This window comes from Macaca nemestrina, chromosome 2, assembly GCF_043159975.1.
Source record: "Macaca nemestrina isolate mMacNem1 chromosome 2, mMacNem.hap1, whole genome shotgun sequence".
Taxonomy (NCBI): domain Eukaryota; kingdom Metazoa; phylum Chordata; class Mammalia; order Primates; family Cercopithecidae; genus Macaca; species Macaca nemestrina.
In genome coordinates, this window is record NC_092126.1 from 88,900,906 (window position 1) to 88,917,108 (window position 16,203).

Here is a 16,203-nt window from a genome sequence, read left to right on the forward strand (position 1 = left end):
GGACTACTGGGAGTAGGTGATAAAATGGCAAGTAGATGAACGTGATGGTTCACTGAAGAAATGCTACGAGGTTAAAGAATTACCTAAGTAATGTTTCTTACACTTAGGAATAAGAGCAGATCTTTGGGAAATAACTTCTTAAGGACTCCCACATTTAACATCAATTGTTTTATATTAACTTTATTCAAATATATGTAAAGCTAAAATTAATTATAAACTCATTCTTAGAGTTTTAAATAATTGCACAATCAAAATAAAATTACAAAATAAATATAAAATATCTAACATTCAAAATTGAAATACAAATTAATCTACTATAGCAGATGATATTGTTTTGATGAAACCAAACAGCTGATTACACTGCAATGTGGTGCTGACCACTGTGAGCTAGGTTCTTTTACAATTGGAGGATTTAACTATAGATCATTACGCAGAACTCAATTTCCAATTCCACAACATTGATTGAACTAGTGAAAATTTGTGTGAATACAATGAATTAGTTGTAATCTCCTTTTCTCTTTTTTGGGGAATGAAGGTATCTTCTATTTGTTGTCAATCTCAGTTATTTTGCTATTTGCCCTCCATGGTTACAGAAGAGCTACATTTGGCATGAGTAGGATCTTAAACCTAAATCCAAAGTATGACAGAAATCCTGTGCAGAACATTACTTTTTGTTTTCAAGATTGTGGAGACACTTCCCTTTTAAACCTGAATATATTATGTTAACATAAAAATAAAAGAAAGTAATTAAAGAACACATAGTTCCAGAAAAATTTTAGTGTATTCACCTTGAAAATACATTTATATCTTTTCTTATATTATGAAGTCTGCTTTAGATATAAGTGTCTTTGCACTGAAATTTTCTGATAGACCTGAAGAAAAGTGGGGAACTATGACAAAAAATTTCAGAAGTCACGAAATGACAGCATTGGCTGGGGCTTCGCGGTACCACTTAAGAAAGGTCAATAAAAACAAGAGAGAATAACAGAGAACACTTAAATTGTTTAAAACATCGGTATCCTAATCTATATTTCTCTATATTCAAAATCCCACATACATGTATGCAAATAAACACATATATACTCATATGTATACATACATATACAGATATAAATAATATGCATGCATATATTTAATTCTTTGAACTCTTATACTTGCTTGTAATGGATGGCCTAAGTGCTTAACACAAAAAAGAGACCTAGGATCTTATTTTGAAGAGGAGCCAAATAACTAGCAACTGAAGAGACAGTACATATCTGTGGCCAGTTTTGGAGGAAAAAATATATTATGTGGTGGCAGTTGTGAATATGAAAAGTAAAACAACAAAACTGAAAATAAAACAAGCATGCAAACAAAAACCAACAGTTGAAACCACTATTGGGGATACATATACAAGGCACAAAGGGTAAAAAAGACCCCTTTTTTTCTGTTCCTCTCAATTCCAATTAGCTCATGAAATACAACCAGTGTGAATAATTTGGTGATTCTTTCTAGTAACGTTGGCATTGATTTACATGGGAGATAATTTCTCACGTTATTTTTATTTTTCAAAACTTTTCAACTTTTCATACATTCTCTTTAATACATTCTCTTACTTCATAATACTGTTTTCTTCAGTAGTATTCTTATATTATGAATACTACTGAAGTATTATCAGTAGTATTATTAGGTAAGAGAATGTGTGAAAAGTTTTTCATACAGTTTATATACTACTTTTTAAATTAAGTAGTCCAGAAGTACTACCTCTGGATCTAACTTAATTTACTTCATCTGTTTGCTTTATTATGGACCATTATTGTAATATTTTAATACTTTAACGAAGAGTGAAAAATGAAGACCCCCTTTTTTCTGTTTCTCCCAGTTCTATTTAGCCCACTAAATGCAACCAGTGTGAGTAATTTGGTGATTCTTTCTAGTAATGTTAGTATTCATTTACACACGAGAGAATTTCTCACATTATTTTTGTTTTTCAAAAATTTTCAACCTTTTATACATTATCTTACTGACAATTCTTAGAAATGGCTAAATGTTTGGACTATTTCTGGCCATAATAGACAATTTTAACATATTTGGTCTTAACCTCCAGGTAACTCTACTTTTTCAGAGTTTCTTTTTAATTAAGCTTTTGGGCTTTTTATTTTTTCATTATTAATTTTTGATATTTCTTATAGGTTTCCATTATACTTGATAAAATACTATGAAACATTTTCCAACCTTGCCACTTGTCACTGAATATCATGCTATCCACTATCAGAAAACATATTATTACATAGTTAAGTTGTCCAATTCTCCTTTTGTATTTTAGGTTTGATATCATTCTTGGAAATCTATCCTATCCTCAATAATTGTAAAAATTGTCTAATTTGAAAATTGAATCACTTTATATGATTTAATACGTTAATATATTTTATTGATTTAGAATTCACTTTGTGCAATCTGAGAGGCAAGGATATAGTTTTATTTTCTTTTCAACATTGCTCTTTTTCTTCAATTGTTCCCAAAGCAATTTAGTAAACAGTGTATTCTTTCACTTTTGATATTAAAAGCTACATTAATAATTTGTCAATTTCTATATTTACTTGGTGCTACTTCTGGACCTAATTAATTCAATTAATCTATTTGCTTTATTGTGGACCATTATTGTAATATTTAATATATAGGTTTTAAATGTAATTTTATATCTAACAAAGCAATGTCTTCTTCAGTATTCTTTTTTTTTTAATGTCTCAACACTTTTTGCATATGTAGATGTACTAAGAAACCAAGAATCAGATGACTTTGAGTAGACTTGACTGCCTTCTGGAATTTTATAAACAATAAAATCATAAAGCATGTATGGTTTTGTCACTGTATTTTTTATTCAGTATATTTTTTGATAGTCATGCATATATAATTATATATATCCATAGCTTATTCTTTTTATTGCTGAGAAATATTCTATTGAGTGAATATGTTACATTTTTGTACCACTTACCCTTGATGGACAATTGGGTTATATCCAGCTTTTTTGGCTCTTATGGACAAAGCTTCTATAAATATTTATGTATAAGTCTTTATGGGGATGTATTTTTAGTTTGTTTCTCTTGGGGAAGAATCTAGAGGTGAAATGGGTGGACTGTATGTTAGCTGTGTATTTAACTTTATACTTCAAGGGGTTTACTAAAGTGAGTGTATGATTTTACATTCATTCATACATACATTCATACAGTGTGCACGACAGTCCCAGTGGATGTACGTCTTCACCAACACTTGGCATTGTCAGTTTTTAAAAATGTAGTTACTTTAATGGGTATGTAGGCATATTTATTATGTTTCAAATTTGCATTTTCTGCTGACTAATGGTAATGAGAATCTTAAAATCTTAAAAGTACATATTTGCCATCCATATATCTTCCCTTGTAAAATATTTGTTTATATATTTACTTTTAAATTTGGTTATTTGTGTTATTATTGAGTTGTAGGAATTCCTTATATATTCTTGATACAAGTATTTGACAGGTATTCATATTTCAATTATTTTTCCCATTCCTTGGTTGCTATTTTATTTTGTTCACAAATTCCAAGAGCAAATGTTCTTAATTTTGATAAAGTTCAATTAATACATTATAGATGTATGTGCGTTCTGTGTGTATTTTATATAAAAAAATACTTGCCTACACCAAGGCTACAAAGATTTTCTTCTCTGATTCCTTCCAGAAATATTGCTTTAGCTTTTCAAATTAGGTAACTGTTCCATCTCAAGTTCATTATCACTTATGATGTGAGGGAAGGGTAAAACTATATTTTCATATAAATATGAAGATAGTTTTTCCAGCACCAAATATATGAGCCTATTCTGGACTAACAGTTCTTTTCTATTGATCTATACATTTAACCTTTTGCAATACCACACTGCTGATTACAACTGCTATAGATGAGTCACTAAGTCAGTTCAAATCCTCCAACTTTGTTCTTTTTAAATATAATTCCGGCTATTCTAGATTATTTACATGTTCAGTTTTGGGAGATTAATGTCTTAGTTTTGAAACAAACAATGAGCATGATATATCTCTCCATTGATCTGCTCTTCTTTAATTTTCATGTGCAATTTTTTGTTTCGTTTTGGTTTGGTTTCCAGCGTCCAAGTATTACAGGTATTTTGTTACATTTCCATTCTCCATTTGATTCCCATTTTATACTTTCTATTTCTTTGCTGAAAATTTCAATCTTCCCTTTAATTTTAATGGTGTTTATTTTACTTTCTGGAACATAGGTAATAATAGCTTTTTTAAAATTTTTGTTCGATAATTCCAAATTCTGGGACATTTTAGAATTGAAACCTGTTGCTAATCTTTTCTCTTAAGAATTTCCCTGGCTCATTATTTGTTGGTTGACTTTGAATTGTGTCTCAGATATTTTTAATACAATTGTCTCTCCATATCCACTGGTTCTGCATCTGTAAATTCAACCAGTTGAACATATCAGAAACAAAGAAAACAACACAGCAGTAAAAATAATACAAATAAAAATTACAGTATAAACTATTTACATACTATTAACCTTATATTAGGTATTATAAGTAATCTACAGATGATTTAAAGTATATGGAAAGATGTATGTGCATTATATGCAAATACTACTATGCCATTTTATATAGGGAACTTGAGCATCTGCAGACTTTAGCAAAGTGGGTGTCCTTGAACTAATCCCCTGTGGATACCAAGGGATGACAGTGTGTTCTGTAGACTTTTAGTTCTGTTCAGATGTTCTAAATAATGGTTATGTATAGACTGAGAATTCTGTCTCACCTTTTTGGTCAGTGGTTCTAATGTCAAAGCAGCTATACTCCTTTGGGTCTGTCTCATAAATGCAGAAGCCAGGAGTAAGCCAAGACACGTTTACTCATTTACTGAATTAAAGGATTCTCTTTGTCCACTCTTTCTGACTCCCAGAGGATGCTTTTCCTGGAGTTCTGTCTAGAAATATAGATATCTTTTCATTTTAGCAAACTGCACTCCAACACAATATCACAAGACTGAGGAGATCCTCTGAATAGCACCAAGATAATTGTGAAAGAGAAAAAACATACTGGGAGTTTCACACATAGAGATCACAGGGCTTTATTTTTTCTATTGTTCTGGCCAGAAAGATATGTTTCTCTCTGGGTTTTAACTGTCTACACTGCCACCGCTGCAGCACAGTCCAATGATCAAGGCCACCCTTGGCAGGGTCAGGAGAGAAAAGAGAGAAACACAAAAAGTACACAAATAGGAATTCCACCTTGTATTAGCCTGGTAGGGCTGCCATAACAAAACCCCAAAGCCTGGGCGACTTAAACAACAGAAGTGTATTTTCTCACTATTCTAGAGGCTGGAAGTCCAGGTTCAAGATGCCAGTATGGTTGGTTCGTGGTAAGAGCTCAGTTTTTGCTTTGCAGAAAGCTGCCTTCACACTGTCTCCTCACAGACAGAGCCTTCACGCTGTCTATTCTCCATGTACGAAGGGAGACAGACAGGGAAAGAGAGAGAAAGAGAGAGAGAGTACCTGGTGTTTCTTCCTCTTCTTATTAGGACACGAGCCCTATCACATGACAGCCCACCCTTATGACCCAATTTAATCTTAACGCTTAAAGGCTCTGTCTCTAAACACAGTCACATTGGAGGTTAGGGTTTCAATAAAAATTACGGTGGGAGGGCTGGGGTGAAGGAAGAGATACAATTTATTCTATAACACACTTGCTCTCTTTAGTTGGCAGGGCCTTTCCCCCAATTGTTGACCATAAATGCCAAAGCTTTCCTTCCTCTGCTGCCTGCATATTTCTACAAGGGAACTACTCTGAGATTATAGCCAGGAAATTAACAAAACAAAATAAAAAACTGGGATATTAATCCTATATGAGTAGCTCTGTAACTTTTGTCTTTACATCCTAATGTGCTTAATATGGTTAAATTTTAAGACTTTTTTTGGGTAGCTGCTATAAATATTTTATCTCACGCTCTTAATTGTAAATGTTAAAATGTTCTTTTACGTTTAACAATGTAAAAGAGAGAGTTATCTGCTGTGCTCATTCTATGTAGGCTAGTACTGGACTATTTTTAATTAATCTAAAATATATTAAATATATTTGCAAAGACTTGTACATTCTATTTTCTCATAATTTTAAAATCACAAATTCTCTATATTGCAGTTATGACGTCAAACAACGTAATACACACACGACTGTCAATTTTTGAACATACTGAAATATTCCTTGTGACTCACTATAATTATATATTAAACTATATAATTTTAAAAATTATGTATTTTTTTCTTCCTAAGAATAATATTAAACATATAAAAATAGGTTTTTACAGTTTTTGAGGTTTTGGTTTCAAATTCGCTGTATCATTGCTATCATTGTTATATATTCTGTTCTGAAAGAAGAGCCATAATTTTGACATTTTTATTTATGATCATTTTTATGATTATTTATTTGATACAGATTTTTTAAGGCTCATAGAAAATATAATTTTTTGCTAAGCTTATTTTTATTTCTATGAAATATTCCATCTCATTATACATTATGTATATATATCATAATTTTAAAAAATATAGTTCATCTGAAATAAATACTACTTTAGCATTTGTTTCAGCATTGTGTTTCAGTTTTATCCCGATCTATATTTTTCTTTTGTTTCATGATTTATTTTAAATATGTCCTTTGTAAGTAACACATAGCTGGCTTTTCTTTTTTTACCTCAGCAATAATCATTTTTTCTCCTGAACAATGAAGTTAATTCCTTCACATTTTTTGTGAATATTTATACATTTATATTAACTTATTCATTTTACTTTCCTTTTTATTTTTCTAATTTTAATTGTTATTATTTTCTCTCTTTTGCCTTTTGTTGGAATGTCTAGTTTAATTTCTTTCTTTGTTGGTCTTTTCGTCCTAAATGATTTGAACTTCGGCATCCAATTTCTATACTTCTAAAAGTATTCTTACTTTTAGAAGTATGTTTATAGTTTTCAATCCAATTTAAGAATTTCTCATTGCTTATAACTTTGCCTGAATAATAATTTAGCATCTTATCACACAATAAATTTCAGCATCACATCCCAATGATTGTATAATCATACATATTTTTGTATACATTTGTATACATCAATTTCATAGGTTTTTTGTTTGTTTTATAGTAACCCTGTTTTTTTGTTGGTTTTTTTTTTTTTTGGTTGTTTGTTTTGTTTTGTTTTGTTTTTGATGAAGTCTTCCTCTGTCGCACAAGCTGGAGTGCAGTGGTACAATCTGCGCTCATTGAAACCTCCGCCTCCTGGGTTCAGGCGATTCTCCTGCCTCAGCCCCATGAACACACATGCCCAGCACCATGCCCAGTTAATTTTTGTATTTTTAGTAGAGACAGGGGTTTCACCATCTTGGCCAGGCTGTTCTTGAACTCCTAACCTCGTGATCCACCCGCCTCAGCCTCCTAAAGTGCTGAGATTACTGGCATGAGCCACTGTGCCCGGCCCACCCTCTATTTTTTAAAATAATACTTACAGTGAGCTTAAGAGTTGGTTATGCAGAATATTGTAAATTTTATCAGTTTCTTTGTATATTATTGCACTCTTTATCCAATTTGCACTTTCTTGTTTTAGTTTTTATTAAATTTGAGAATGTCTTTGGGTATTATTCCAAAAGATAAGCAAGAATGACGAACATTCTGAAAATCTTCATATTGAGAGATCCATTTTTTAAATTATTAATTAAATGATTGATTTTCTGAGTGTATGATTTTAAATTCAACAACTATGATCTCATGAAAATGTATGGGCATAAACCAGGCATGGGGGGGGAAGTTTCAGATTGCTAAAATAAAGACTTCTGTGAGCACAATGATTTTTTTTATTTTTAGTTATGGGGTGCATGTGCAGGATGTGCAGGTTTGTTATATAGGTAAACATATGTCATGGTGGTTTGTTGCACCTATCAACCCATCACCTAGGTATTAAGCCCAGCACGCATTAACTATTTTCCTAAAGCTCTCCCTTCCCGCAGCCTACCCCGTGACTGACCCCAGGGTATGTTGTTCCCCTCCCTGTGTGCATGTGTTCTCATTGCTTAGCTCCCACTTAGAAGCGAGAACATGCAGTGTTTTGTTTTCTGTTCCTGCATTAGTTTGCTGAGGATAATTGCTTCCAGCTTCATCCATGTTCCTGCAAAAGACATAATCTTATTCCCTTTTATGGCTGATGTACATGTGCCATTTTCTTTAAAGTATAATGATTTTTATGCAATTCATTCATAGATGAAATTGACTTATCTCTTATCATTCTTTTTCTTTCTTTCTCCCTAACAAAAAAGTCCATATTTCTTCTTTACTGCTAAATGTTTCATGCCTTCAGAAGAATGCATTTAACCTCTATTTATGAAAATAAACATTTGTGCATCTACCACTTAGAGAGTGGTATGTTTGAATAATCCATATTATACCTCATAGACACTTACACTTTTTTGATAGTTTGTCATTGGTTGTTTCTATTTTATTTATTTACTTTTGGGGTTTTGTGGATTTTTTTTTCTTATTTTTTTGCTATTTTAAACAGTACTTCTATTAACATTCTTCTACTTGTCCTCTGCTGGACACATGCAAAACTTTGCCTCATGTTTCTTTAACCAGTGTCTTTATAATATCCCTGAACAACACAAGGTCATTAACTCCTTCAAATTTAACTACCCCATATTGATGTACATGTTATTGTTCCCTGGCATTCTACTTTACTCCTTTGTCCATTCTAGTTTCATCCCCAAATTAGACATTTTATTATTGCTTTTTATGTTAATATTGTTAATGTCACAGAGATGGATGCTGTATTATTTACTCAGTAGTCTTTGCATCTTAGGCCTTGGTTCTGAGACTTCATCTACCTGAATTTATTATGTAGAAATTCCTTTAGTCAGAATCTCCTGGTGGTGATCTCAAGTTTTCTTTGTCTGAAAGTATTTTTATTTTGCCCTTATGCTTAAAAGATAGATTCATTGGGAGTATAGTTTAGAAATTCCCTCTAATACTTTAGTATATATTTCTTCATTGTTTCTCTTGAAAAATCAGCCAGCAATCTAAATGCAATTTTCTTATAAACACACTGTATTTACTTTTTGGTTATTTAAGTCTAAAATTGGTGTATTTGTTTTCTTATTCCTGCTATAAAAATAACCTCAAACTTTCTGGCTTAAAAGGTTTAAATTATTATCTTACATTTCTGGAGGTCAGAAATGCAAAATGGGTCTCATTGGACTAAAATCACCATGCTAGTAGAGCTGCATTTCTTCCTGGAGGCACTAGAAGAGGATATGCTTTCTCACATTTTCCAGATTCGAGTGGCTGCCCACATTTCTTGCCTCCTTTGACTGGTCCAGTCTTTCTCACCTCACGTTATTCTGACACTGACATTCTCCTACCTCCCTCTTCTACTGTAAGGATCAATATGATTATATTAAGCCAACCTGGAGAATACAGGCTATTCTCCAATATTAAGGTCAGCTAATTAGAAGCCTTTATTTTACCTGCTACCTTAATTCCTCTTCACTTGTCATGAAACATATTCACATATTCCAGGAATTAGGGCAGTAGCTCATAATTTTCTGTATTATCTTCTTCTAGAACTCCAAAAAAAATGTATGCTAAGATTTCTCACACTATTTTTTCTCTTAATCTCTTTTTCTACTTCCTTTTTCTGAATTATGTTTTTAAACTAACATTGTAATTTTTGATACAAACCCTCAGTCTAATTTCCTTTTTAGGTTTTTATAATATTCTGTTTCATGTAGTTAATTACTTTTTAGAATTTTGGTGATAATATGTTTCATTTTTAGTTGACAATTTGCCTAGTTATATTTTAAAGCCTGTTTCTTAATCTCTTTTGATGTCTACTTTCATTTTCATTAATACTTAAACATTTATATTATTTTCTGTCTCTGATAATTATATTTTGTGTTTGCATATCCCATTCTATCGTTTTTGGTTCTTTTCTTGATCAATAATTCTTGTGTTTATTAAGTGTTACTTTTTTTTTTTTTTTAATCATGGTCTGAAGAATTCTTTGAGATCTTTTGGATGATTTATATTTCTTGGTTCTGGTTGCCTAAGGATACTAACAATCTGGGAACACTTTATTGTCAGCTAAAGAGTTTCTAGAAGACTTGAATTATATAGATTTGGATCACAAACTTATGTGAGGGTAGATTTGTCAAAAATTATTTGCTATTTATTCTTTCACTAAGGCTTGCCTTCCAGAAGCCAAGTTTCTTTGATTGTTTTAGTATCTCTATTCATATTCTCAAACTTGATTGGGGCTCATAAAACAATAGAACCAAATCTTATTGTCACTAGTGATTTCCAGATGACCTACGGGATACTGGTAGCTTTAATCTTCACATGCCTTTCTGAATTTTGAAATTCTTTGCCTGTATAAAGATCAAATTATGAGTGTAATATTTTAATAATTCCATTCCATTGTATTATCTGAGTTTGGGAAATTATTAGGTAGATGTAACCCACAGACACTATGAATACTCTACTTAATCTTTAATGACTGTTTTCTTAATTTTTAAGAAAAGCATCTTGGCTATTAATAAAATGTATCAAATCACATCCTTTGAGCAGGAAAATGTATCTTTCCAGGAACAACACAGGAGGCTAAGTATGCAATTAATATCTTCCTTCAATCTTATTTATAAAATGGCCATAGTTATACCTATGTTTTTCTTTGGAGTCCAGTCTGAAAGAGGAAAACACGAAGAAATGAAAAAAAAAATAGAATAAAAAACAGAATATACGTGTCTTTGCATTTGTATAACTTTCTGTGAAGTGAGGTTATAATTTTATATGGTCATACTTAAGATAGTTTCATGTACACAATACATGTTAGAGAAATATACAAATAGTTTAATGAGTATTCCAAGATCAAAGGACATGAGATGAGTGCTTCAGGGAACAGAGAATAAAATGAGGGGAGAGCTAAATTTTGATTTACAAAGAGGTTAAAAAAGTAAAAAATAATGTTTTTCAGTTGTATTTCAAAGAGTTTCTTGAAAGTCAAGGTAGGCATATTAACTGTCTGCTTTCCTTCTTTTTGATATTCTGCTAATGTGCAAGGGCCTACAGTTCGTTCAAATAAAACAATGTTGATTTCAGCATATACATACATATGCACACAGATACATATACATAAAGTATAAATATGTGAATACATATTTATATGAAAATATAAGTTGAAGCTTGTTTGGAAAGTACAGGAAACACATTCAAGACATCAGCATACTGGAATATGACTTGGGAGAAATTATTTTTTTAAAATCATGTTTTTTTCATTTTTCTCATAAAAGTTTGGAAACTTATAATATTTACATTTATATAATGTTCTGCCATAGTCTAGTACAATAGACAAGTAATTAAGCCCTACACAGCTTAAGTTATCAATTACTTAAAACAGTGAAATTTCACTGCTTCTAGAAAGACTTCAAGGTCTCCCAATAATCATTATATAAAGTTGCAAATCAGCAAGATAGCTTAAAATGTCTTTTATGACCTGATCTTTACTGAATTCTCCTGCTTCACCTGTGGTCAATTCTCAGTATACTCCAGCAAACCTGAGTTCTTTTCCATAACATTGAACATGACACATTTTCTTCTCTGAGTGCACAAGCTGTTTTCTCTCATTTGCTCATAAATCTTATCTCTCATTACCTTTGAAGTCACATGCTTTAGGAAGCAATCACTGTTTTCCTAAGAATGGATTACATGCTCTTCCAGTATGATCTCACAAACCCCTGTACATCTCATGGCTTTGTATTTCCTGAACCTTCTCTTTTATTGTATAGTACTCTAATAATTTGTTTCTATCTCACTCTATATTTTATCCCTGCTATGAGTAATAAGTGTTATTTGAGTTCCCACCATGTCCCAGGCTCTGTGTTAATTGCTCAACGTGGATTACTTTATTTCACAGAACGTAAGACACATCTTTGTTCCATATGGAAAACGTTACCAAATGTAGTCAGAAAACACCACTGATTATCCATCGTATTCTGTTTTAAAGATGGTGAAAAGAGAGAAAAAAGGAGGCACCTTGGGATCAGTGTAAAATGTTATTGTGTATAATCTTCCATACAAAGAAGCAACCATACAAGGAAGTTGCCAGTAAACATAATTTATGACAGAAGAAAGAAAAGCTTATTGAAATTTTAAAACTTCCGAAGATAAATGCCAAAGTTTGAATTTCAACACAACTAAGTTTGGTGTAAAAGATCATTCTCTTAACAATCTTACTTTTATTGTAAAATATGCAAGAACAGGAGACAAGTTTATCTTGCTTAATACTGAAACTCTAGTGCTCAGCACAAAATAAGAACTCCATAAATATTGCTGAATTAAATAATGAACATATTAAAAAGGTAATTTATTAATTAAGGTACAGCTAAGACAAGAGGCCAGATTTTTTCAGTCAGAAATCTAGTACTGTGCCAAACACTGTGACGGTCAAAGACATGAATTTGTTGTTTGCTAGACTGAGAATTAACAAGTTTCTACACTCATTCATGTTATAAAATTAATGAAATAAGACTAACACCCATGGAATAACAATAACTGATCAGATAAAAGAAGGTCATCTATGATGAAGCATTAAATTAATCTGGTGTAGTTAGGCAAGGGAATAACAGCAATATAGGATTTGAAGGGAACCAAGTAGGAAGGAGAATCTGAGCAGTCGGAGCTCATATAAAAGGTATCTTCAGGTTTAGGTAAACTGATAGAGGTCCTGAGGAACAGAGAAAAAAATTCATTCTTAATTTGTGTATTTGAAATAAATATTAGAATAGTGAAACATTAGAGTAAAAATAGCTAAGTAAAAAAGTCTATAATTCAAAGGTTTTTTTAAAAATTATGTCAATTTATACTGGAGTATAACATACATACAGAAAAATGCAGAAATCATAATCAGAGAGCTTGATGAATTTTTATAAAGTGAACACACCCACATGTAGCCAGAACGCAGATCAGGAGACAGAAATTGCTAGCATACCAGAAGCTCCCCTCACACTGTTTTCTAGAATATTATCCTCCATCAAATTGAGTGTGATCCTGGCTTGTAATACCACAAACCGGTTTTGCCAGTTTTGAACCTTAGACAAAAGAGAATGACACAATATATACTCTTTTATTATTGCCTTTTCTTACTCAACATTTTATTTGTTACATTCATTCATATAATGTGTGGTAATAGTATCTTTGTTTTCGTTGCTATGTGGTATTTCATTGTATGAATACAATACAGTTTTTACATTCTACTGAAGATGGACATTTGGTTTGTTTCCAGTTTGAAGTTATGAAAAATACTGCTGTTATAAACATTGATGAGCATTTGAATGCATTTCAGTTGGATAGATTATAGTGGAATTTCTCTGGTGCATAGGTTCACCTCGAGTAGATATTGTCAAACAATTTTCGAAAGTGGTTTTCCTAATTGCAGATGTTCCACAACCTTAACAAAACTTATCATATTTCAAATGTTTTGGCCACTTGGATACCCTCTTCCATGAAATGACTATTTTAGCCTTTTGCTTGGTTTTCTATGAGCTTCTGTGTTTTCTTGTTCTTCGTAGTCATATTCTGGATATGAGTCCTTTGTTGGTTATATGTGTTGAGAATATCTTTTGCCATTCTGTAGCTTGTTTTTTCACTCTTTTAATAGTATATTTTGATTAAGATGTTCATAATTTTGAGGTAGTTCATTTTTTTGGCTGTTTTGTTTTGGTTTTTTGTTTTTTTGAGACGGAGTATCACTCTGTCACTCATGCTGTAGGTGCAGTGGTAGAATATCGGCTCACTGCAAAAAGGTAGTTCAGTTTATCAGATGTTTTCGTTTGTGCTTTATTTACTTTGTGTGTGTCCATTGAGTAAATCTTTGTGTGTTCCAAAGTCATAAGGATATTCTTCTGTTTTCTTGTGAAACCATTATTGTTTTACTGTTTACAACTAGACTTACAATTCATGTGGCATTGGCTTTTATGTATGGTGAAAGGTAGAATATATAGTTTTGAGTCTTCCAATTACTCCAATATTGTGGAGTAGAGATGGGATATCTATAGAAAGTAGTGAAATTGTATGCAAGAAGCTATAACTAATGCATTTAACTTAGGTGAGTTTTTACACTGTGAAACAAGAAGTTTCAAACTGTGAATTTTTCTTCATTCCTTTTCAAATGTGATCTCCTGTGCCTGCGTTTTCATGTTTCACATTTCCTTAATGGCAACAGAGCTCCTGCAGCAGCTGCTTTGCCTCCTTCTTGCCCTGCTTCTTGAAATTGCATTGCTGCCTAGTGAAAGGGTTTTGTATGACAGATAAATCAACTTATATTCAACAAGACAGTACAACATAAGAAGTACTTGAAAGTTTAAAGAAGAAATTCAAAAGATTAATTTGTCAGACATTTGTAGCATAGGGTGGAAATGTGCAAATCCTGAAGTCAGAGGTCAATTTTACGGCTCTTGTAAAAATCAAGATGGAAGTGGCTGAAAAATGGTATGGATCTAAAATATGGTAGTGAATAATGCTGCCATGAACATGAGCATGCAGATATCCCTCCAACATATTGCTTTTGTTTCCTTTTGACAGAGGCCAAGAAACGGGATTGCTGGAGTATATGCAGTTCCATTTTTAATTTTATGAGGAATCTTCATACTGTTTTCCATATTGGCTTACTAATTTACATAACCATCAACAACGTACAAGAGTTCTCTTTTTCCCACATCCTTGACAACACTTGTTATCTTCAGTCTTTTGTTTTATTATAGCCATTCTAGCAGTTCTGAGGTAATGGTAATATTTTATTGCTTTATGAATTTGTATTTCTCTGATGTTTATTAATGTTGACCTTTTCCCTCCCATGTATCTATTGGCCATTTGTATGTCTTTTTTTTTTTTTTAGAAATGTCTATTTACGTCATTTGATCATGTTTTGAATAGGTTATTTCTCAACTTTTCCAAACAGTTGGACAGAACACACATAAAACTCATGTTATGAGATCAGAATTATCTTGATACCAAAACTGGACAAGGATACCACAAGACAATAAAATCACAAGCCAATGTCACTGATGAACATGGAGGCAGAAATCCTCAACAAAATACTAGCAAGCCAAAATCAGTAGCATATTAAAAGGATTATACACCATGATCAAGTAACATTTATCCCTGGGATGCAAGGATGGTTCAACATAAGCAAATAAATAAATGTGATGCACACATTAACAGAAACAAAAATAAAAATATAGTCATCTCAATAGATTCAGAAAAATCATTTGACTAAATTCAACATCCTTTTATGATGAGGATGCTCAACAAATTAAGCACATAATGTACCTCCACATACTAAAAACCATGTATGACAAGCAAAAAGCAAGCATGATATTCAATGGTGAAAAGCTGAAATCTTTTCCTCCAAGATCAAGAACAAGACAAGGATGCTGACTCTTGCCATTTCAATTCAGTATTGTATTAGTCCGTTTTCATGCTGCTGATAAAGACATACCCAAAACTAAAAAGAAAAGAGATGTCTTGGACTTACATGGCTGGAGAGGCCTCAGAATCATGGTAGTAGGTGAAAGGCACTTCTTACATGGCAGTGGCAAGAGAAAATGAGGAGGAAACAAAAGTGGAAACCCCTGATAAGCCCAGTAGATCTCATGAGACTTATTCACTATCACGAGAATAACATGGGAAAGACCAGCCCCCATGATTCAATTACCTCCCCGCTGGGTCCATCCTACAACAGGTAGGAATTCTAGGAGATACAATTTAAGTTGATATTTAGGTGGAGACATAGCCAAACCATATCAATATAGTACTAAAAGTTCTAGCCAGAGCAATCAAGAAAGGAAAAGAAATAAACTGCTTCAAATTGGAAAGAAAGAAATAATATTTTCTCTGTCTGCAGATGACATGTTCTTGTTTATAGAAAACCCTAAAGACCCTACCATAAAAACTGTTCAAGCTAATAAATAAATTTAGAAAAGTTTCAAGATACAAAATCAACATACAAAATAGCAGTGTTCCTGTACACTAGCAACAGACTATTTTAAATTATTTTGAATGGTTATTTGAGTTTTCTGACCAATAATGATAATATAATAATAATAGTAGTAATAATGGCTATAAATTGGTCCTTTCTATTTTTATTTATACT